The sequence below is a fragment of the Periplaneta americana genome, chromosome 13 (assembly GCF_040183065.1).
Source record: "Periplaneta americana isolate PAMFEO1 chromosome 13, P.americana_PAMFEO1_priV1, whole genome shotgun sequence".
NCBI lineage: Eukaryota > Metazoa > Arthropoda > Insecta > Blattodea > Blattidae > Periplaneta > Periplaneta americana.
In genome coordinates, this window is record NC_091129.1 from 18,243,887 (window position 1) to 18,267,958 (window position 24,072).

Genomic DNA, 24,072 nt, shown 5'->3' on the forward strand with positions numbered 1-24,072 from the left:
TGACCTGATACGCTGTTTATAAAAATTACATTTCGGTTTAATATTAACAGGAGATTATTTTAGTATTATATTACCAGGCTTCGGCCCAGGGACACAGAGTAACCAGTATGAGGTTTAGAATACACGGAGTATAAATGACGTCATGATCCGTGTGGAGGGTTGACTGCAACAGCACAGGTGGTCCGTAATGTGCATTACCGTTGTGTGTAGGCCTATTGCTGCTTCGGCGTAGGGACATCTGATTGAAGGTTACAACTCACGTTAATACTTTAATGGTAGATATATATTCTCTACACTAGGAATGTACTGTATATACTGCATCTGTACTGAGGGAAATATATTTTGTGCCGTACTGTGACGGAATGTTTACATGTTGAGAGACGAAGTAACGGAGCGCTCCATCTCCCACTCCACTCGTCCAACACAACACTATCGGCCGTGCGTTCTGAACTTCATTCGTTTCTGTACCCAGGACCGAAGTCTGTACATTACAGATTTTTAATTGGACATGTAAATAATTTTTACAATTTGTATTTATATGTAATGACTGTTGATTTTATTGACGATTATATTAAGAAATTAAAACACTGCACTGTTCATAATTTGAGGCAGCATCAAACTCCTTACTTGGAACTATGAAACGAATATTGAAAAGTAAAGTAGAAGGCTTGTGTATTGCTCGCTATTATTTTGGCTGCTTTTGTACAGCATTTCCCTCAACCATCATTTTTTTAAGTGTAGAACACACGGCAAAATTTAAGCACACACATATGGTCCTAGATCATATATGTAACAGATAGGTTGGTCTCATAGACTTTAAGGTTAACAACTTTTGTCAGGTTTAATACGCTGCCATTTAGTTGTTACATAAGCAGTCACGTCATAATTCCCATTTGAATTGCATTAGCGACTGTACTGCCATCTCGTGTTCGTTTACGGAGGACGGGTGGCGATCCTGGCGGTTGTTCTCTTCAAAGTGCTGCCGATTTTAACATAGCGATGAGTTATCCGTTACATATAATATGATCCAGGGTATGGTTCACTCACCTGGTCCACCTTGTCACCTGAGGAATAATAGTTATTGTGTAAAACATACCAATCCTACTTAATTGTGGAAATTTGTTACACTTTTCTCACCTTATCAATTTTGTTGTAGTTCATTTCTGCAGATAGCTATTGGAACTTAAAGAATGAAGAACATATATATATATATATATATATATATATATATATGTTTTATTTTAGTAGGTTATTTTACGACGATTTATCAACATCTTAGGTTATTTAGCGTCTGAATGAGATGAAGGTGATAATGTCGGTGAAATGAATCCGGGGTCCAACACCGAAAGTTATCCAGCATTTGCTCATATACTGGGTTGAGGGAATACCCCGGAAAAAACTTCAACCAGGTAACTTGCCCCAACGGGGAATCGAATCCGGGCCATCTGATTATATAGAGCTCACGACGCGCTTATTGGCGCGTAAACATTTAAGCCCCTGCCTTCTTTTTGGCGATTATGATGAAGAATCCTGTTCTGAGATTTTAGCACCCATTATGTCGGATTCTGTTAGTCCATAAGAGCTTATGGTAGGATGACATAATATGAGTGTGGAAGTAGAATAGGATGGATGAAGATGAAGGTGGTAATGACGATGAAATTGGTTCAGGGTCTGACTCAGAAAGTTACCCTGCATTTCCTTTTAATGGGTTGAGGGAAAACCCAGAAAAAAACACAACTAGGCATCTTGTCCCAACCAGGATTCGACTCTGGTGCCGCTAGTTCCGCAGCCAGACACGCTGACCACTCCTCATAAGCTATGGACATAACCTTATTTATATGAATACCAATTTTGAGTAAAAGAACAATAAAGCGCCTTTATCTATACTTTTAAAAATTAGTAGCCAAAATGTTTGTATTAATTTTTTATTTTCCAAAATTAATTGGTGTTAACGTGTATAATGAACCATCCTGAAACCGAAAATCGGTTTTTTGAAATTTTTGTTTGTATGTCTGTTTGGATGTTTGTTACCTTTTCACGCGATAATGGCTGAACCGATTTATATGAAAAATTGGAATATAAATTAAGTTCGTTGTAACTTAGATTTTAGGCTATATGGCATTAAAAATACTTTATTCAAAAGGGGGTTATAAGTGGGGCTGAATTAAATCGGAATATCTCGCTTATTATTGAGTTTCATGAAAAATATTACATAACAAAAGTTTCTTTGAAAACAATTTCCGATAAGGTTTATTCTATATAAAATTTTTATAAGACTGATATTTAATGAGATAAATGGGTTTTAAAATTACAATAATAACGCCATCTAAGGCGCTGTACTGAAATAAAACAAATAACTTCGTCTATAAGGGGCCTTGGACAACAACAATCGAAAGCTATTAAACATAGCCTAAGAGAATATTTCTGTGTTGTATGAAGTAATATCGGAAGCTAATTAATTGTTTAATTATTATTTCACCATTGGAAAGTGTAGTTTCTCTAGATGGACATAATTCTACAATGTTATTACAGTAACTTCTGAAACATATAGCAAGTATTGCTATCAACGGACGCTTAAAACGGGCTCTTGTTCTTGACCCTACTATCCGTTTCGAAAGAAACCTAAATCAGGCCACCGAAGTTGATATTGAGAAGAAGTCCATATATGAACCTTGTCTGCCGTATCTTTCTCAAGAGCACAACGTCCCTCTTAAACAATGGTCTGTCATTGGTTTGCTGTTGGGCAGTAGAGGTTCAAACACAAAATTCACATGGAATTATCTTAAGGAACTTCAGATTCCTTTTGATTATGTAATGTCTATTCTTATTAATATTATCAAGGATTCTCTTCAAATATTACATCATCATCTCTCTTTCAATTAATCAACTTATATTTGCCTTCAACAATTAACTTTTCTTTAATGTATCACATCACATTATATTGTACATGTTCATTGTATTCAGGACCCTTGTGGTCACTCAAAATTCTTTGAGCTGATGTCTATAATTTAGAAATTTATTATATCATTAAAACTAAATGATATGTCAATCTTCATTAAACTATGGTTGCATGTAATAACAGTTAAGAAACATGTTAAAGGAAATGTCATTGCACCAAATGATTGCTCTCTGGAAGAAAATGACAGCATTTTAATTATTTAAATACAATTTAAATTAAGTAACATATTAAACGATTTATCCTTCTATCAAACACGAATGTTCCCTGGATCAAACGTCCTATTTTAATTATGTAATGACTTTATATTTATTTCTAACAGGTGCAGCGGAGCGCACGGGTACGGCTAGTTTAAAATAAAATTCTTGATGGTTTAAGAAACATAAGCGAAGCATAAAAAGAACCCTTGAGAAAGAGTCTTCCAGTTTCTTTTCCTTGCAGTATTGATGTCGTGTAGTCACATGCGAAAGAATATATCAAGAAAACCATTTCTGAATAATATTGCATATAAGTGGAAAGTATGATAAATGTGACGGGCCTTGAACTATAGTACTCGCAGATACGGAGGAGGCATGAAACCACGTAAACTCTCCATTAAGCGTCTTGTTGGTGCGTGCTTAGCAATGGAACACGACCCCCGACTCGGTCGATGCCCTTCCTTTCACGTATGTCGACGATAAATTGCTTTGTGGGCCTCAAGACATTCACAAGTCTCTAATGTGAAGCAATTTGAGAAGGTGCACACAATGGCGGAGCCCTCAAGCGTGATAAAGAATATTATCCCCGTCCCTCTTCTCACATCTTTATATAAACAAGAAAATGGTGAAATATATTTATTCTCTTTTCCTTTGAAAGCTTTGATCTTCACGTTATATCAGTCGAATTTATAAAAGAAACGAATCGAAACAATTGAATCCTTTTAGATAAAGTACCATGGTAAACGTATATAAACATTTTACTCGTAAGTCGTGCTTGAAATTTGAATTAATATCCCTCTCTTTTATTAGTCACATCGAAGAAGTACATTTTGTATGTCATTTGTTATATATTATAGCATTTTCCTCTAACGTACTGAATCGCTTTGTTTATATTTCTAGCTTAAAGTACCCGTCGTTTCCCGGGAAGTTTTTTTGGTCTGTCACCTATATTTGACGCCTATTGTATAGAGGTCAATAAGAAATTGCCTTCTGAAGGATGCATTGAAAGGAATGGTGAACAGAAGAAAAATTGGGGGAGGGCAGAAGAAGATATCAGATGATAGACAAAATTAAGATACATGGATCATATGCGAAGACTAAGAGAAAGGCAGAAAGTACCAAAGATTGGAGAATGCTAGGTTTGCAGTGAAAGGCCTACCCTTGGGCTAAACACTATGAATGAATGAAATAATATAAAAGTGAAAGTAAAGTTATCCGCGCCATTAATATATTCCAACTGTAAATATTTATTCATTGATTTATTTATTTTATTGGGTGATTTTACGACGCTGTATCAACATCTCAGGTTGTTTAGCGTCTGAATGATATGAAGGTGATAATGTCGGTGAAATGAGTCCGGGGTCCAACACCGAAAGTTAGCCAGCATTTGCTCGTATTGGGTTGAGGGAAAACCCCGGAAAAACCTCAACCAGGTAACTTGCCCTTACCGGGATTCGAACCCGGGCCACCTGGTTTCGCGGCCAGACGTGCTGACCGTTACTCCACAGATGTGGACTCTATTTATTGATCTTCACCACTGTCTTTATAAAGTTTTTGTTATGAGGGATCATAAAAATGTCAACTTATAGAGAATACGAGTATTCTAGAATACTTAAGCACTCTTGAACACAACAACATGTTCCTCGGTCCCTATACGCCCATTTAGCGTTGACTAAATGGTCAATATTGATCTGTGTCTCTGTTATCATTAATTTCATATTATAATTCCTATCCATATGTGTTCTCATTTGAATTTCGAAGACAGCAGACGATACTTACGGAATTAACTAGTTTCCAGTCAGAACCAAAGTAGTGTCATGATGAACTAAAATATTTATCTTTATCGGTCGTATCAAAGAACACCCTCATTGAAAATAAATAATCATTTGTATTGGACAAGTTAGGATTTTCCATCCATTGGCTGTTATACGCCAGGTTAGAGGTTAAAATCAAGGGGAAAACAGACAAATCCATCTCATAATCGTATTATCCGTCCCTAGAGTCCAGCATATCTAGTTGTATTGCATTAGAGGATATCATATTTTCCCCTTATCTTAGGAATCGCCCCATGGGCTGTCATGATGAGCTAGAATTTGTCTTTTTATTTTTAATTAAAAAAATATATATATCGATCGTATTCGAAAAGCAAATATTACTACTTTTAAGTGGCAGGGAAATAAAAACAGGTGAGGGGTAGTTCGTCTATATTTTAATATAACCTATTTTTTTCTTGGGTGTGAAGACTAAGTGTACAAAATTTGGAATATGTCGGTTGAAGCGTGTAGAATATAAAGTTTCATTTATGTTGGAGGACTTTAGATTTCTGTACCTCACTCCACATATGATCTCATTGGTGTTCGAAATCAGGGAGAAAACAGACAAATCAATCTCATAATCATATTTTTACTCCACAAGAAAAAGTTTAGACTAATATCAAATTGTAATTCGATAAAGGATTTTAGATATTACTCCTGTCTTTAGGAGTCACCTCATAGGGTATCATAATTACTAAATTTTATTTTGGTATTTATCGATCGTACCCTACAACAAAATGATAATTCTTTTATATAATAGGCTGATTAAACCGGGAAAGAGTTGTTTGTTTATATTTTAATGTAGCCCTAATTTGAATATGAATATGAATATTTATTGTAAACAGGTGTTACATATATTTACATGTAGTGATGGTCCTCAAATTTTTGTATATAATGCCATCACCACATTTATTTACATCTACATTACTATCATTTTAACACTTCATTTGTATTTCTCCCATTACATTTATATCCTATTCCCTTATATTATCTCAACTTTAATCCCTACTATCATCTCAGATTCTATACTCATACCCCTTAATCTCTAAACCTTATCTAAACTATACCCTATAATCTTTGTTCTAATACTACTCTATACTTTCTAATTTGCGTACTAATTTCTATCATTCCTATTCAGTATCTCTATACTAATTTTCCTATTGTCACTATTCCTCTTAGCAACCAATTTTATTGAATTCTCCATCCTAAGCTTTTACCTAATTTTATTTATTTTATATTCCACAGTTCATCTTTATATTTCATCAATTATCCACAATCATTCTTTCCTTGCCTACTACTATATCTTATCTACTTTAATTCTTTATTTCAAAATCCGACTCACTCTACTAACTTTCTTGTCTCCTTGTCACTGTTCCTGTGCTTATTCTGTCACTTTTGTAGCCCTTATTTACTTAAGCTTGCATCACAGATCTTAAGTAATAAAAATGACAGTGTTAAAATTACATCGATTACTTAATGAATCCTGTATTAATTGCACCATTCTTTAGCTCTGATGTAATTTGTGGTAGTGATTACTAGCGAGTTGTTAAACCCGATATTTTTGGGATTACCTTAACTTCACCTTACTGTCTGCGAAAATCTTATATAAAAATAAATAAATCATCCCAAGCGGGATTCCAAGCTACATTTGAACGCATGAGTCGAGCTCAACATCTAAGCTGCAATGATTTAATTAAATTGGAATAAAGTTTAATGGAAAAGGCTATATGATTGACTTCATAGAACAAGGCACAAATCTCGATTCAACTGCATTTCTTCAGAGTGATGTCTGACTTGTGACGGCAGGTTGAACAATAAAGCGACAGTTTAAAAATGGGTATTGCTGACGTGAGATTTGTACGCTCCATAGCAGTATATACCCTCGGGATCAGGGTAGCAATATTGACGTTATAAATAAATGGAATATTTTTAACATCAGTGAAAATATATACCTAAAAACGGAATTGGTGTGAGCACATACAACAAATGGACGCCAGTAAATACTGTTCGGGATTTAACGCTTAGGAATTAAGGGGTGTGTATATCTGTTCGCACAAAATCGATACAGCTCGACATATATATTAATTTTTACAAATATAATTCCACTACAAAAGCTGGAATATCTTATTGTTCTAAACATTATGCCTCCAGGACTAAATCAAATATTCCTCAACAGTAATAACATTGTACAGGGACATCATTTTATTTTTACTTCAAGTTTTATTGTACCCGAGTTTTTTAATGTACTTCAATCCCACAAGTAAACTTTCAACCAAGGCTGCGTGTGCAGTCAAAGTCGCCTTACGGTCAACAGTACTGAGTGAGTATAGTACATTCCAGAAATATATTCGCGTTTTCCAGTGACGAAAGAGCTTCCAATATTGAATCATATTTTCGCACAGGTACTGTCCTCCTTTTGCCTACGTCGCATCCCGGTTTCCGCCACCCGCTTCTGCTTGCCCCTCTGTAAAGGTTAGTGCCTGGGCTGTCTTAGCTCTTTTCTTAGAACATTAATTTCTGTTAGGAAATTGACGTCAACGTAATACTATAAAACTGTTTAAAATAACTTAAATAAAAGGGCCTCGTCAAGTAATTAACTATGACGTGATTTCCTCTCCTTCTACAACCCTGCGACAAAACCACTTGGACGGACAGTAGATAGCATGTCTGAGTAATTTTGGCTTTTGGGATCAGGCAGAAGTGGAGATTGAATTTATGGTACGTAAGATAGTACTCATTTATAGAGTAGGTACAGAATTATTTCAACATGAGTTACTAGAACGAAGGACTAAACTGATAGGCCTAATTGGAATTAGGTACAATAGTCTATAGTGCGATATGCACAAAAGAACTGAAGCCTGTATCGAAATGAACGGCCACCATTACCAAAAATGTGTTTAAATATCCACATTACGATTATTTTAAAATTTAAATTGACTCTCTATATTGTAAGCTAATGTGCTGTAAACAGTATAATGTACACTGCATAATGAATACGTCCGAATGGATGGCTCAATTCATGAGTAAAACACTTAACTTTTAATACAGTACTGTATTTTGATTAAGGAAAAACATAATGAAAATTACCAAACTCAAAATCGCGATATTTCCTAGTTTACGTAAATGGATGAACTAATTTTCTTCTTTCCTATACCTAGTAAAGTGATTTGTTTGTATTTTACGCCAGTATCATCGAACTCCAGTCGTAGAAGGAGGTAGCAAACGGCGTTACTGGTTCTCAACCGTTAATCCAAAGGTATAGCCAGGTGAATATTAGAAATGTTATTAAAAATAAAATGATGTCCCTGTATAATTTAGCTTACTTCACTTGAATGTTACGTAGTTAATTATAACTGAACCAAGTTTAAGTTATTTGTTATTAACGGAGAAAAATTTGCTCCGGCGCTGAGAATCGAACTCTGGTCTCCCAGTTCTACACACTGGGCATTCCAACTACTGAGCTACTCCGGAGCTCAATCCACAGCACCGGATCGAATCTTTCTCGTTTGGTTCTTTTTCCTTAGTGGCCTCTATGAAAGTTAAAATTAGTATATTCTTTAGATGCAATGCGTATTTGTAGTGGTCACTCTTGTTAAACGCCTAGAAGTACATTGTTGCTTAAGGGGAGAGGATTGTATTTTTTGGTGAAAAATGAGTAAATTAAAAAAGAATTCTTTAAAATACTCTCTGATATGTGTGCAATGCATAGCATCACATTTTGTGGGTATTTGTGCCCTTATCGGATGTTGAGTCGCCATTTTTAAACTTCCTGCGTTATGGATTTTTAAATCACTCGCCCACTTTTATTGTTGTTTCCCGTAAATTAAATTAAAAAAAAAAATTGTATTCTTTAAAGTACCCTTTGATATTTGTGGAATGCATAGCATAACATTTTGTGGGTATTTGTGCCCTTATCGGATGTTGAGTCGCCATTTTTAAACTTCCTGCGTTATGGATTTTTAAATCACTCGCCCACTTTTATTGTTGTTTCCCGTAAATTAAATTAAAAAAAAAATTGTATTCTTTAAAGTATCCTTTGATATTTGTGGAATGCATAGCATAACATTTTGTGGGTATTTGTGCCCTTATCGGATGTTGAGTTGCCATTTTTAAACTTCCTGCGTTATGGATTTTTAAATCACTCTCCCACTTTTATTGTTGTTTCCGGTAAATTAAATTGAAAAAAAAATTGTATTCTTTAAAGTACCCTTTGATATTTGTGGAATGCATAGCATAACATTTTGTTGGTATTTGTGCCCTTATCGGATGTTGAGTCGCCATTTTTAAACTTCCTGCGTTATGGATTTTTAAATCACCCGCCCACTTTTATTGTTGTTTCCGGTAAATTAAATTTTCAAAAGAAAAAAAAAAATTGTATTCTTTAAAGTACCCTTTGATATTTGTGGAATGCATAGCATAACATTTTGTGGGTATTTGTGCCCTTGTGGGATGTTGAGTCGCGATTTTTAAACTTCCTGCGTCATGGATTTTTAAATCACTCGCCCACTTTTATTGTTGTTTCCGGTAAATTAAATTTAAAAAAAAATGTGTATTCTTTATAGTACCCTTTGATATTTGTGGAATGCATAGCATAACATATTGTGGGTATTTGTGCCCTTATCGGATGTTGAGTCGCAATTTTTAAACTTCCTGCGTTATGGATTTTTAAATCACTCGCCCACTTTTATTGTTGTTTCCGGTAAATTAAATTTTCAAAAACAAAAATTTGTATTCTTTAAAGTACCCTTTTATATTTGTGGAATGCATTGCATAACATTTTGTGGGTATTTGTGCTCTTATCGGATGTTGAGACGTCATTTTTCAACTTCCTGCGTTATGGATTTTTAAATCACTCGCCCTCTTTTATTGTTGTTTCCCGTAAATTAAATAAAAAAAAATTGTATTCTTTAAAGTATCCTTTGATATTTGTGGAATGCATAGCATAACATTTTGTTGGTATTTGTGCCCTTATCGGATGTTGAGTCGCCATTTTTAAACTTCCTGCGTTATGGATTTTTAAATCACCCGCCCACTTTTATTGTTGTTTCCGGTAAATTAAATTTTCAAAAAAAAAAAAAAATTGTATTCTTTAAAGTACCCTTTGATATTTGTGGAATGCATAGCATAACATTTTGTGGGTATTTGTGCCCTTGTGGGATGTTGAGTCGCGATTTTTAAACTTCCTGCGTCATGGATTTTTAAATCACTCGCCCACTTTTATTGTTGTTTCCGGTAAATTAAATTTAAAAAAAATGTGTATTCTTTATAGTACCCTTTGATATTTGTGGAATGCATAGCATAACATATTGTGGGTATTTGTGCCCTTATCGGATGTTGAGTCGCAATTTTTAAACTTCCTGCGTTATGGATTTTTAAATCACTCGCCCACTTTTATTGTTGTTTCCGGTAAATTAAATTTTCAAAAACAAAAATGTGTATTCTTTAAAGTACCCTTTTATATTTGTGGAATGCATTACATAACATTTTGTGGGTATTTGTGCTCTTATCGGATGTTGAGACGTCATTTTTCAACTTCCTGCGTTATGGATTTTTAAATCACTCGCCCTCTTTTATTGTTGTTTCCCGTAAATTAAATAAAAAAAAATTGTATTCTTTAAAGTATCCTTTGATATTTGTGGAATGCATAGCATAATATTTTGTGGATATTTGTGCCCTTATCGGATATTGAGTCACCATTTTTAAACTTCCTGCGTTATGGATTTTTAAATCACTCGCCCACTTTTATTGTCGTTTCCGGTAAATTAAATTAAAAAAAAATATATGTATTCTTTAAAGTACCCTTTGATATTTGTGGAATACATTGCATAACATTTTGTGGGTATTTATACCCTTATCGGATGTTGAGACGTCATTTTTAAACTTCCTGCGCTAGCCTATGGATTTTTAAATCACACGCCCGCTTTTATCGGTTTCCAGTAACTTCAATTTTTTTGCTACATATCAAGATAAAAATTGATGTAATTTCTGAACAATTAAATATACATGCATGAAATTTAGAACACACATTCTTTAGACTATTAGGAAACCTTTCTCTGTAACAGAATTTTGTTAATTGATTTCATTTTAAAAGTACGTCCGTTTGTTTGCAAGAAAGGAAATCAGAAAATTGTATTAAATTTTAATTGTTTATTTTACAAACGTAGGGACTAATATCAAAATTCTGTTACAGAGAGTTTGCGGAACGTGCTTTTGCAAATACATTGCAAAAAATGTTTGAATCTATGTTTAAAAACTGTTTAGATATATTGGTTTTAGTACAATCCTACATTAGGTTTTTTTTCTAATTTGGCCTCCCAAATAATTTTTATTTTTATTTGGTTGAGTTGCCACAGCTGTGAGCTCTCTACATAGAAAAAATGAATATTTTACACGAAATAGGAAAAAAGTTAAAAAAAAATGCCATCCTCTCCCCTTAAAGAGAACATATTATTGATTCAGTAATCAGTTATCAAATTGATATAGTAATCAATTGCCAGGGCATTAGAGAAGTAATGGCAACATAGTTACTGTTTCACAGTATATTTACTCAGGTTATTTTCGGCATTACACACTCAAAATTGGCTATAATCCCTTGCCATGTCAAAAATATGTTGCCATATACTTGGAAGATGGCGGACTCTATATGCAGTATAATTTTTGGATCTCTTTCTCTCTGATCGATCTAAAGCTCCTTGGATGTCAACTCTTGATTGAAAACGAATGTCTCGTCTCCACCCTCTTGCGGAAGATTTGTGATTCACGTCCCCGAGAAAGTTGAGATCCGTAAGGACTCCGGTGTCTATGATGTAATATATGAATTTTCTAGAATACACCATCACTGCTAACAAATTGCGAGGAACACCCACTATGGCGAACTATCGATTCGGCGTCATGCAAGCATAAGTGATCCCCTACTTTTTGAGACAGAGGTGATAATGAAAATAGAATTACGCAGTGTTGTGAAATGATGAAGGAGAAAATGGAAGAAACCAGATAAAAGCTCTCATCATACCTTGGCTTTGTCCAATAAAAATACAACCTCGCTATCGCCGGGAATTGAACTCGGGTCCCCGGTCGTCGTGAGCAGGCATTCTGTTAAGTTACCAAGTGGACTATGGAATTTGTGGATTGGAATGTAGTCTATTCACCAATAAAATGGGCCAATTGTGCTACATAAAAATTTCGACGTGGGCGAGATTCACTGATGGCGGGTGATGGATACTGCCACTACCTCTGCAAGCTGACGTCACCGGAGCGACACCGGTGCAGCATCAGTGACGTCATCGTTGAAATTATGAACACCGTGATGCCATGAGATTGCTCACCGGTGAGATTCAGAATACGCTCTTAGCAAAAAGGTAGGGTATTGAGCGCGTATTCCGAATCTCACCGGTGAGCAATCCGATGGCATCACGGTGTTCCGAATTCCACCGATGACGTCACTGATGCTCCACCGGTGTCGCACCGGTGGTGCAGAGGTGGTGGCAGTCTCCATCAGCCGCCATCAGTGAATCTGATTGGTTCTTGCATAGGGCGGGAATTAGCAGACGAATAACATCGTGCACTGCTGTGTCATGGCGGTGTGTTCTGCTGTATTGTTTGTAATGTGCACAACGTAAAAACAATATGTTAATGGCTTATGAGCGAACATGTCAGCGGACCACTTATTACTACCGGTTCAAGAAATAAATTGTTTATGCTCTCTTTTCTTCGAACGAGATGACAGGGAAAAATTGTTCTGGGGCCGGGTATCGATCCCGAGACCTCTGGTTGAGGTTGAAACGTTGAGACGGTGTCGGGTGGAGTTCCCGGGTAGCTCAGTACGTTCAACCAGAGGTCCCGGGATCGATACCCGGCCCCGGAACAATTTTTCCCTTGAAATTATTCAAATCTGCTTTACAGGGAGCTTCACCTGAAAGACTAGATTTGCATAATATATACGTTACTGTGTACGTTAAGAGAAAACCACAATTCCAAGTCACACACAGATTATGTGCACTCGTTGTGGGTCTCTGGCGTTTCGTCAGCCCACGCGAGATGTGTGGATATAAAGGGAAATGTATATTATACTGTCTACAGCACATTAGCGTACAATATAGAGAATGAAGTTAAATTGAAAAATAATCATATTATGGATATTTAAACACATTTTTGAAAATGGTGGCCGTTCATTTCGATACAGGCTTCAGTTCTTTTGTGCATATTATCGCACTATAGACTATTGCAACTAATTCCAATTGCCAGTTTCGTCTTTCGTACTAATAACTCATGTTGAAATAATTCTGTACCTACTCTATAAAAGAGTACCTTACGTACTGTAAATTCAATCTTCACTTCTGCCCGACCCGCACAGGCAAAGTTACTCAGACATGCTATCTACTGTCCGTCCAAGTGGTTATGCCGCAGGATCGTAGAAAGGGGGAAATCACGTGACAGTTAATTACTTAACGAGGCCCTTTTATTTAAGTTATTTTAATCAGGTGTATAATATTACGTAGACGTCCAATTCCTAACAGAAATTAATGTTCTCAGAAAAGAGCTAAGAGAGCCCAGCCACTAGCTGGCGAATAAAAGCTGGTGGGGGAAACCGGGATACGACGTAAGCAAATCGACGACGGTACCTGTGCGAAAATGATTTAATATTGAAAGCTCTTTCGTCACTGGAAAACGCGAACATATTTTTTGGAACGTACTGTTTACTATGACCGTAAGGCTACTGTGACTGTATTTGCTGTCTTGGACCTGTGTGGAGGACGGTTGAACTTCATTAGTAGAAGGGGTGGGAGTGAAGTACATTCAAAAACTCAGGTACAATAAAAATTGAAGTAAAAATAAAATGATGTCCCTGTATTTTTTAAACTTTTTTCCTGTTTGGTGTAAAATATTATTTTTTTTGTATGTAAGGAGCTCATACCTGTAGCAACTCAACCAAATATAAATATTTTGAAAAAAAAAAAATATATATATATATTTTGGGGGCCCAGATTTGAAAAAAAAATATACCCAATGCAGGATTGTACTAAAACCGATATATCTAAACCGTTTTTAAAGATAGATTCAAACAGTTTTTTGCAATGTATTGGGAAACACATGTTCTACAAACTGTCTGTAACAGAATTTTGATATTAGTCTCTACGTTTGTAAAATAAGCAATTGAAATTTAATGCCAATTTTCTGATTTCCTTTCTTGCAAACAAACGGACGCATTTTTAAAATGAAATCAATTTAAAAAAATTCTGTTGCAGGGAAACTTTTCCTAATAGTCTAAAGAATGTGTGTTTTAAATTTCATGCATGTATCTTTAATAGTTCGTAAATGATATCCATTTTTGTCTGGCAATGTAGCAAAAGAAAAATGCAGTTAGAGGAAACCGATAAAAGGTGGCGTTTTATTTAAAAATCTATAGCGCAGGAAGTTTAAAAATGACGTCTCAACATCCGATAAGGGCAGAAATACCCACAAAATATTATGCAATGCATTCCACACATATCAAAGAGTATTTTAAAGACATCTTTTTTTTTTTTGAAAATTTGATTTACCGGAAACAATAAAATCCATAACGCAGGAAGTTTAAAAATGGCGACTGAGCATCCGATAAGGACACAAATACCCAAAAACTATAAAGCTATGCATTCCATACATATCACTGAATATTTTAAAGAATTGTTTTTTAATTTACTCATTTTTCACCAAAAAATACCATCCTCTTCCCTTAATATAAAAAGACAAACAAAATTAGTAATCAAGCATTATTTATGGTTATAATTGTTTTGTACATTAAAACCTTTTATGTTTGCTATAATGTAAAATTAAAATTAACCATAGAACAAACCAATCATTGAAGAAATATCTGTGGCGTGAATCACAACAGAGTTATACAGAACATGACCGCTGGCAGTATTACATTCGCGATGTCCATCATACATCTAATATTTCGTGGAATAGTGTAATTTGTTCGTCATACAGACGCATATGTAACTCCATAAATTTTAATTGTGTAGAGAACATCAGTAAATCCAATAAAGTGCGACAAAATCATCAAATCTGTCTGTATCAGTATAGCTAACATGGATTTGTTATTATATCGCTACATGAGGACTCTCCACCTGGGGTCCGCATGCTGCCCCCGATGTGAGTGCAAAAATGTCTATATCGTGTGTATCAAAATGTATGGCAATTATTCTTTCTCAAAAACAATGCACGGAAACAGTGGTACATACATTGATTTAGTATTACTTCAATTAATGAGGTATAAAAACTAACACAGCAAGAGAACTATGAAGTAATAGCAAAAATTAAACTTCTAAATTATAGTACACGACATTATTATGCTGAAAGCAGCCAAATGTGTGTTAGCAGCCCAAATAACTACGAAGGAACAAGAATTTCTTATCCCTCGAACACAGAGGTGCGGTCTCTGACACCACTCCAAAACGTTTAATGTGGAAACTAGAGATGAACACTAGATTGAAACGCAAAATAATATACGAAATAACTTCAAGAAGATGTGAATTACAGTCATGGTCCCTTTGAATGATGCCTGAAAACAGATATTAATCATTTGCGTGTTTGTTTTTAAAATAATAATTATTCAAATCAACTTTACAGGGAGTTATACCTGAAATCTTGATTTGCATAATACACGTCACTGTTCGTTAAGAGAAAACCACAATTTAAGTCACACGGAGTTAGTGTGCACTCGAAGTTGGTTGCTTGACGGTTGTCAGCCCACTTTGAGGTCTGTGGATATAGAGGGAAAAATTGGATCGGTGTCGGTTAGAGTTCCCGGGTAGCTCAGTGGTAGAGCGTTGGTACGTTAAACCAAAGGTCCCAGGTTCGATACCCGGCTCCGGAGCAATTTTTCCCTCGAAATTATTCAAATCAACTTTACAGGGAGTTATACCTGAAATCTTGATTTGCATAATACACGTCACTGTTCGTTAAGAGAAAACCACAATTTAAGTCACACGGAGTTAGTGTGCATTCGAAGTTGGTTGCTTGACGGTTGTCAGCCCACTTTGAGGTCTGTGGATATAGAGGGAAAAATTGGATCGGTGTCGGTTAGAGTTCCCGGGTAGCTCAGTGGTAGAGCGTTGGTACGTTAAACCAAAGGTCCCGGGTTCGATACCCGGCTCCGGAGCAATTTTTCCCTCGAAATTATTCAAATCAACTTTACAGGGAGTTATACCTGAAAACTTGATTTGCATAATACACGTCACTGTTCGTTAACAGAAAACCACAATTTAAGTCACACGGAGTTAGTGTGCACTCGAAGTTGGTTGCTTGACGGTTGTCAGCCCACTTTGAGGTCTGTGGATATAGAGGAAAAAATTGGATCGGTGTCGGTTAGAGTTCCCGGGTAGCTCAGTGGTAGAGCGTTGGTACGTTAAACCAAAGGTCCCGGGTTCGATACCCGGCTCCGGAGCAATTTTTCCCTCGAAATTATTCATAATGTGTTTAATCTGTAACTACAGTCAGTGTATTGTTATTAGTATCTCTTTGTTCTTACCTATTGCTTTAAAAAGAATGTGTTTAATTTGTAATCTTAAGTCATTTTTCTACTATTCCTTTACTGTACTGTTTACATTTGTTTTTAAATCTTTTGTATTCCCCCTACCATTATATATTGTCCTTCAAGAACTTCGGTATTCGTTAGTTGTAATTCATTACTTGTGTTATATTTTAAATTATTGTAATTGTTCCTGAATCATGTATGTAACTTGTAACCGTAAATCATTGCTTGTAATATCTCTTTATTACTCTTAACTGTTTCATTGTTCATGAATTAAGTATTAATTTGAAAGTGAAAGTGAAACTTTGTTTTATTAATTTACTATCGATTATCTTTTTAAGATCGTGATTTGCTCTGAAACGGTTAGACATTCTTGTATATCTTTTACATTGATTATTCCTCAAACATCTCATTAATCTTCAACAGGAGCCATTCTTTCACTAATGTCCATGCTTCTACATAATTCATGTGAATTGTAACTGTGACCACTATTTCATGTTATCACTTTACTATTGTATATTGGTTATAAAATATGAATTTCTATGCCAACTATAACCCTAATATACCTCAGGGTGAAATAGGGTTTATTAAATTGATAAAAAAAACTAGAGATGAACAACGATCGAGAAAGCAAGACTAACAGCGCCCGCAAAGACGAAAACCCGCAGGACAATGTTGTATACATCGCGTCATTGACGTAAAGACTGCTTGTGAGTGTTTCGAGACGTCGAGATTGATCACTCCCGAAGTCCCGAACGTCAAGCAACCTTGAATCGCCAAAGTTCTTTATACCTGACTGAACTTTTACCTGCTTTGGCAACTGTTATACAGGGACATCATTTTATTTTTACTAACATTTTTAATATTAACCTGTCTATATCTTTGGATTAAAGGTCTAGAACCAGAAACACCGATTGCTCCCCCTTCCAAGACTGCAGTTCGATGATACTGGCGTAAAATACAAACAAATCACTTTACTAGGTGTAGGAGGGAAGAAAAGTACTTCATCCATTTATGTAAACTAGGAAATATCGCAATTTTGAGTTTGATAATTTTCATTAGGTTTTTGTTTAATCAAAATACAGTACTGTATTAACACTTAATGTTCCTACTCACGAATTGAGCTATCCATTCGGACTTATTAATAATGCAGTGTATATTGTACTGTTACAGCACATTAGCGTACAATATAGAGAATGAAGTTAAATTGAAAAATAATTATAATATGGATATTTAAACACATTTTTGAAAATGGTGGCCGTTCATTTCGATACAGTCTTCAGTTCTTTTGTGCATATTATCGCACTATAGACTATTGTATCTAATTCCAATTACCAGTTTCGTCCTTCGTACTAGTAACTCATGTTGAAATAATTCTGTACCTACTCTATAAAAGAGTACCTTACGTGCTGTAAATTGAATCTTCACTTCTGCCCGATCCGAAAAATAAAATTACTCAGAAATGCTATCTACTGTCCGTTCAAGTGGTTTTGTCGTAGAAAGTGGGGGATCACGTGATAGTTAATTACTTAACGAGGCCCTTTTATTTAAGTTATTTTAAACAATTGTATAATATTACGTAGACGTCCAATTCCTAACAGAAATTAATGTTTTCAGAAAAGAGTTAAGATAGCCCAGCTACTAGCCTTTACAAGAGGCGAGCAGAAGCGGGTGGGGGAAACCGGGATGCGACGTAGGCAAACGGACGACAACAGCTGTGCGAAAATATGATTCAATATTGAAAGCTCTTTCGTCACTGGAAAACACGAACATATTTCTGGAACGTAGGCCTACTATACTCACAAACTCAGTACTGCATACGCGGCCTCGGATCTGTGTGGAGAACGGTTGGAAGTTTAGTAGTAGAGGGGGTGGGAGTGAATTACATTCAAAAACTCAGGTAGAATAAAAATTGAAGTGAAAATAAAATGATGTCCCTGCATATATTGTATAAACAATAAAATAGCCTATTTGAAACAACATCTCTACCTTTCAGTGTATAATAATCCGTTCCCCAGTCTTTATTTAATTACTGGACCCTTATTAAAAGGCTAGGAATTTTCTTTTCATATGTCTGAGACAAAGTGTGCAATGTCAAGTAAAAAGATATTAACATTATGTTTTATATTTCTTGGAAATGCGAATTTATTTGAGAATTGTGTTTTTCTATTTATATAACCATAGATAAAATCTTATAATAGAACCAGAACGTTTTGGTAACTCAGATACTGTTCTGTTTATTAGTTTTGTCTCATTTAAACATTTATAATGTAATTCATTTCAATGATTCATGCTATTCAAAGTTACGAAATCTTTTCACTCAGACCAAATGCTATTTCGAGAATGATGAGCGAGACTCGAAGCGCTCGAGAGTTACGAGACGAGACTCAAAAAACAAATGGAACGAACACAGCGAGCGAGAGCGGCAGTTAGTTTTGTTCATCTCTAGTGGAAACAGTTATATAAGCGGTTTTTCTATATGGCTGTGAAACTTAGACTCTCACTTTGAGAGAGGATCAGAGGCTAAGAGTGTTTTAGAATTGAGGTGCTTAGGAAAATATTTAATCCAGACGTTTGAGATGGGCAGGGCATGTAGCACGTATGGACGAATCCAGAAATGCATTTAGAGTGTTGGTTGAAAGGTCGGAGGGAAAAATACGTTTCGGGAGGCCGAGACGTAGATGGGAGGATACTATTAAAATGGATTTGGGTGAGGTGGAATATGATGGTAGAGACTGGATTAATCTTGCACAGGATAGGGACCGATGGTGGGCTTATGTGAGGCCGGCAATGAACCTCCGGGTTCCCTAAAAGCCAATTGTATCACTACATTAGGCATTGCAGTCCGAAAGAATGTGGGTGGAGTTCAATTTAGTGATACAAAATCATGATTTCCAGATCAAGTATTAGACTCTAGTGGATACGTTACGGTTTCCTGCCATTCATAGGATGTTCCAAATTCCTGTGAACTCGTGAAGCATAGGACAGGATCTGTTTAGGTATTTTGTTTAGAGGTATCCGTTCGATATGTGATTCAAAATCTGCACAGTATTGTCGAATGTACTTGACAGTTGAGGTTCATGTTGAGGTCTTTCTTGGTGTCAACATTCATTTGATGTTCCAGATGGTAACAGCCTGCTGTTCTCCTCATGAACACAAAATATTTTACAAAATTAAAACGTATACAGTACTATAACATTAATATATTGTAACATAGACTACAAATAAGATGTTATGAATATTTTCTTAGCTCTTGAGGTCCCGTTTAGACAAGAACAGAAAGTCAGATTCTATAAACAGCTAAATATAATATAATTTAGAAGAATGTATGTATTTATTTACATGCAAGTGGGCAAGCACCCGGTGGCAGTGGTATACACAATATAAACAATACACAATTACAATACACAATACAATTATATACACAATATAATAAGAATACACAATACAATTTAACACAATAATTACAATTAATAATAAAACATAAAATAACCTAATTTTACAATACAACCTACATATGTATAGGCCCTACATAAGTTTCAATAGCCTTTCACTTTACTCTAATGTCACTCACTGTAGTGGCACTATGACGCGTTTCACTGACACTTTAGCACACAGTTCACTGACACTCTGTAACACATTTCACTGACACTATAGAACACATTTCATTGACGCTGTAAATTATCACTGATTGGTACTATTCACTGCACTGTAAAACCATAACTTCACTGACTCACCTCGCTTCACAGATACAACAGTTCAAATAAGACAAATAATTACATCCTTATGCATACTTATAACAACATTTAAGCTAAACATTTCTAGTCTAAGGCCCTCTTACACGCTATTTTTAAATTATTTACAATTCAAACCAAGGAAGTAACTCCTTAGACTAAATAAATACATATCACCTTAAAAAATTAAATGTTAAATGTCACCTTAATTTTAATTTGCACTTTATACACAACTTTTTAAGTTATTCTTGAATCTCCTTAAGGAAGGACAGCCCTCAAAGACCGCTGCAGGCAGGTCATTCCAATCATTTATAGTTCTATTTAAAAATGATAATTTACCTACATCCGTTTTTTGTTTCCTACATTTGATTTTAAAATCATGATCGTTCCTACCATAGTACCTTGGCTTTTCTAACCGAGCCGTTATGTCTACCCATGCTTTCTGACCTAGATGTGCTCTATACAATGATGTTATTCTAGTTTTCCAAGGTTTCACATTTAAGTTCTTTTATCGTATCGTTTCCATCTTCTCTTTTACTTTTAACAAATTTAGCTGCCCTATACTGGATTCTTTGTAAGGAATTTACCTGACATATTCTGTAGGGATTCCAACATGTAGTTCCGTATTCCATTAACGGTCGCACTAACGTTAGATATTCTATTTCCCTCGATTTGGGGCTAGCCTTTCTCAAGATTCTCATAATAAAGTGAAGTGCCCTCCATACTTTACCCGTAACATTATCAACATGCTCTCCTAGATATTTACAACATTTTTCTTGCGGAATTACAACACAACTGAATTCGTAAATTAAAACTAGGAATTATTACAAAAAAGATACAACTGGTACCAGCACATTTTAAGAATGTACAATGACGGGCTACCGAAAATAACATTAAATTACAATCCACAACGATACCGAAATATTGAACAAACTAGAACAAGGTGAAAAGACGAAATCCCCTGAAGACGGAACAAGTCAAAGGCCCTAAGCAATGCAAGGTCCGGCGAGACCCAGTGGTCTGTCGATGGTTATAAATGTCTTTTCTCTTCAAAACTTTATAAGATCAACTTATTTTCACCTCCTCTGTACATAGTAAAATAACACGAGAAGAATGGAACATCTTGGAGTAAAAGTAGTTTTCATCATTATGAACTTTTAGATTACATTTCTATCATTTTGATGAATCCCAAGCAGCTAATACAACTTCGCTTAATTATCCCCTTGGGAAATAAACGTCTAATTTAACTTAAATCTTTCTGCGTTGATTGAACATTTTTCATGACACATTTGCATGAAAATGAAATTATGGTGTCAACTATTCTTGATCAAATTCCAGCAGAATTAATACAAGAGGGTGGAAGCGCATTATCTAGCGAAATTTGCAAACTTGTACTTGCTATCTGGGAAAAGGAAATTGTACCAGAACAATGGAAGGAGTCCATAATCTTACCTATCTTTAAGAAGGGGGACAAGACTAACTGTAGTAACTTTCGAGGAATATCACTTTTAGTACAAAATATATGTAAGTTCAATCATAGGACATATCTCTTTGCAAATGTTTATTTGCTATGAATGTATTAAATATATATTAACGTTTTCGCCTTACTTGGCATCATCAGATATAATAAAATACGTGATCTGAAACTTGAATAAATTGATAAACAAACAGTATAATATACATGATAAATGAATCTTCATGAGTTTTATAATAATAATAATAATAATAATAATAATAATAATAATAATAATAATGATTTATTTAACCTGGCAGAGTTAAGGCCATACGGCCTTCTCTAACACTCAACCAGGAGTAAAAACTGCGTTATAGAAACACTACAAATTTACAAAGTACACACAAAATTGAATAAGATAATAATAATAATAAAATGTAAACAACAAGTAAGAAGAAATCAGACATAATATATAACATACAGAAAGAAAGAAAAAAGCATAATAAAATGTGAACAGCAGGTCAAAAATAAATGAGACCTACAAAGTGTAAAAAAATAAGACAATTATTGATAATAATAATAATAATAATAATAATAATAATAATAATAATAATAATAAATAAGAATAGTAATGATAATAATAATATTAATAATAATAATAATAAATAAAATAATAACAGGCCTAATAGTAATAATAATACTAATATTAGTAATACAATAGTGCAGTACAAAGCATACAATGAATACAATATTTTTAAGTATACACAGTAAGGAAAATTATGTTTATATATAGCTCAACTTATCACATTAGAGATATACCATTATCGGAAAATATGAAAACAAAAATATAAAATCAGTTAAATATCACTAGTACATAAAAAAAAATTGTGAATACGTGGAAACATGCAATACAACACTTGTCATAATAATAAGTTAGTTTGGCAACTCGTCATAAGATAATTTTCTAACTTGGATTTGAAAGATTTCAATGTTCGGCAGCCCTTGACTTCAGGCGGCAGAGAGTTCCAGTGGCGAGAGGTAGCAACAGTGAATGATGAGGAATACAGAGATGATGTGTGAAGTGGAATTTCTGGCGTGTTATCGCGTTGTGATCGAGTATTAATATTATGATAGCGAGAGAGAGTATGAAAACGAGCGAATAAATAATAGGGGGATGAAGTGTGCATAATTCGATATAGGAGAGAAAGTGAGTGCAGATTTCTCCTCTCATGTAACCTAAACCATGATAACTTCTCGAAAGAAGGTGAGATATGATCATAGTATCGAACATTACAAATGAAGCGGACGCACGCGTTTTGAACACACTGTAGTTTCTGGGCGGAATCAATCCTGAGATCACTGAACAAAACGTCTCAATAATCGAAGTGAGGTAGAATGAGTGTCTGTGTATATTATACTGTTTGTTTATCAATTTATCCAAGTTTCAGATCAAGGATTTTATTATATCTGATGATGCCAAATAAGGCGAAAACGTTAATATATATTTAATACATTCGTAGCAAATAAACATTTGCAAAGAGATATGCCTTATGATTGAACTTTATATATTGTACTATATACTAGAATTATCTGAACAAAAATGAACCGTAAAATATCACTTTTGTTGATGTCGTACAACATTTTGTCAAATATTGTTTGTGAATATTAACTCCATATGTAGATGAAATTATTGGGGATCATCAGTGTGGTTTAGGCGTAATAGTTCAACTATTGGTCACATATTTCTTATTCGACACATAATGGAGAAAAAATGGGAGTACAAGGGTACAGTACATCAGTTATTCATAGATTTAAAAAAAGGCATATGACTCTGTTAAGAGAGAAGTTTTATATGATATTTTTAGTTGAATTTGGTATTCCCAAGAAACTAGTTCGATTAATTAAAATTTGTCTCAGTGAAACGTACAGCAGAGTCCGTATAGGCCAGCTTCTGTCTGATGCGTTTCCAATTCACTGTGGGCTAAAGCAAGGAGATACACTATCACCTTTACTTTTTAACTTTGCTCTGGAGTATGCCATTAGGAAAGTCCAGGATAATAGAGAGGGTTTGGAATTTAATGGGTTACATCAGCTGCTTGTCTATGCGGATGACGTGAATATGTTAGGAGAAAATCCACAAACGATTAGGAAAAATGCGGGAATTTTACTAGAAGCAAGTAAAGAAATGGGTTTGGAGGCAAATCCCTAAAAGACAAAGTATATGATTATGTCTCGTGACGAGAATATTGTACGAAATGGAACTATAAAATTTGGAAATTTATCCTTTGAAGAGGTGGAAAAATTAAAATACCTGGGAGCAACAGTAACAAATATAAATGATACTCGGGAGGAAATTAAACACAGAATAAATAAGGGAAATGCGTGTTATTATTCGGTTGAGAAGCT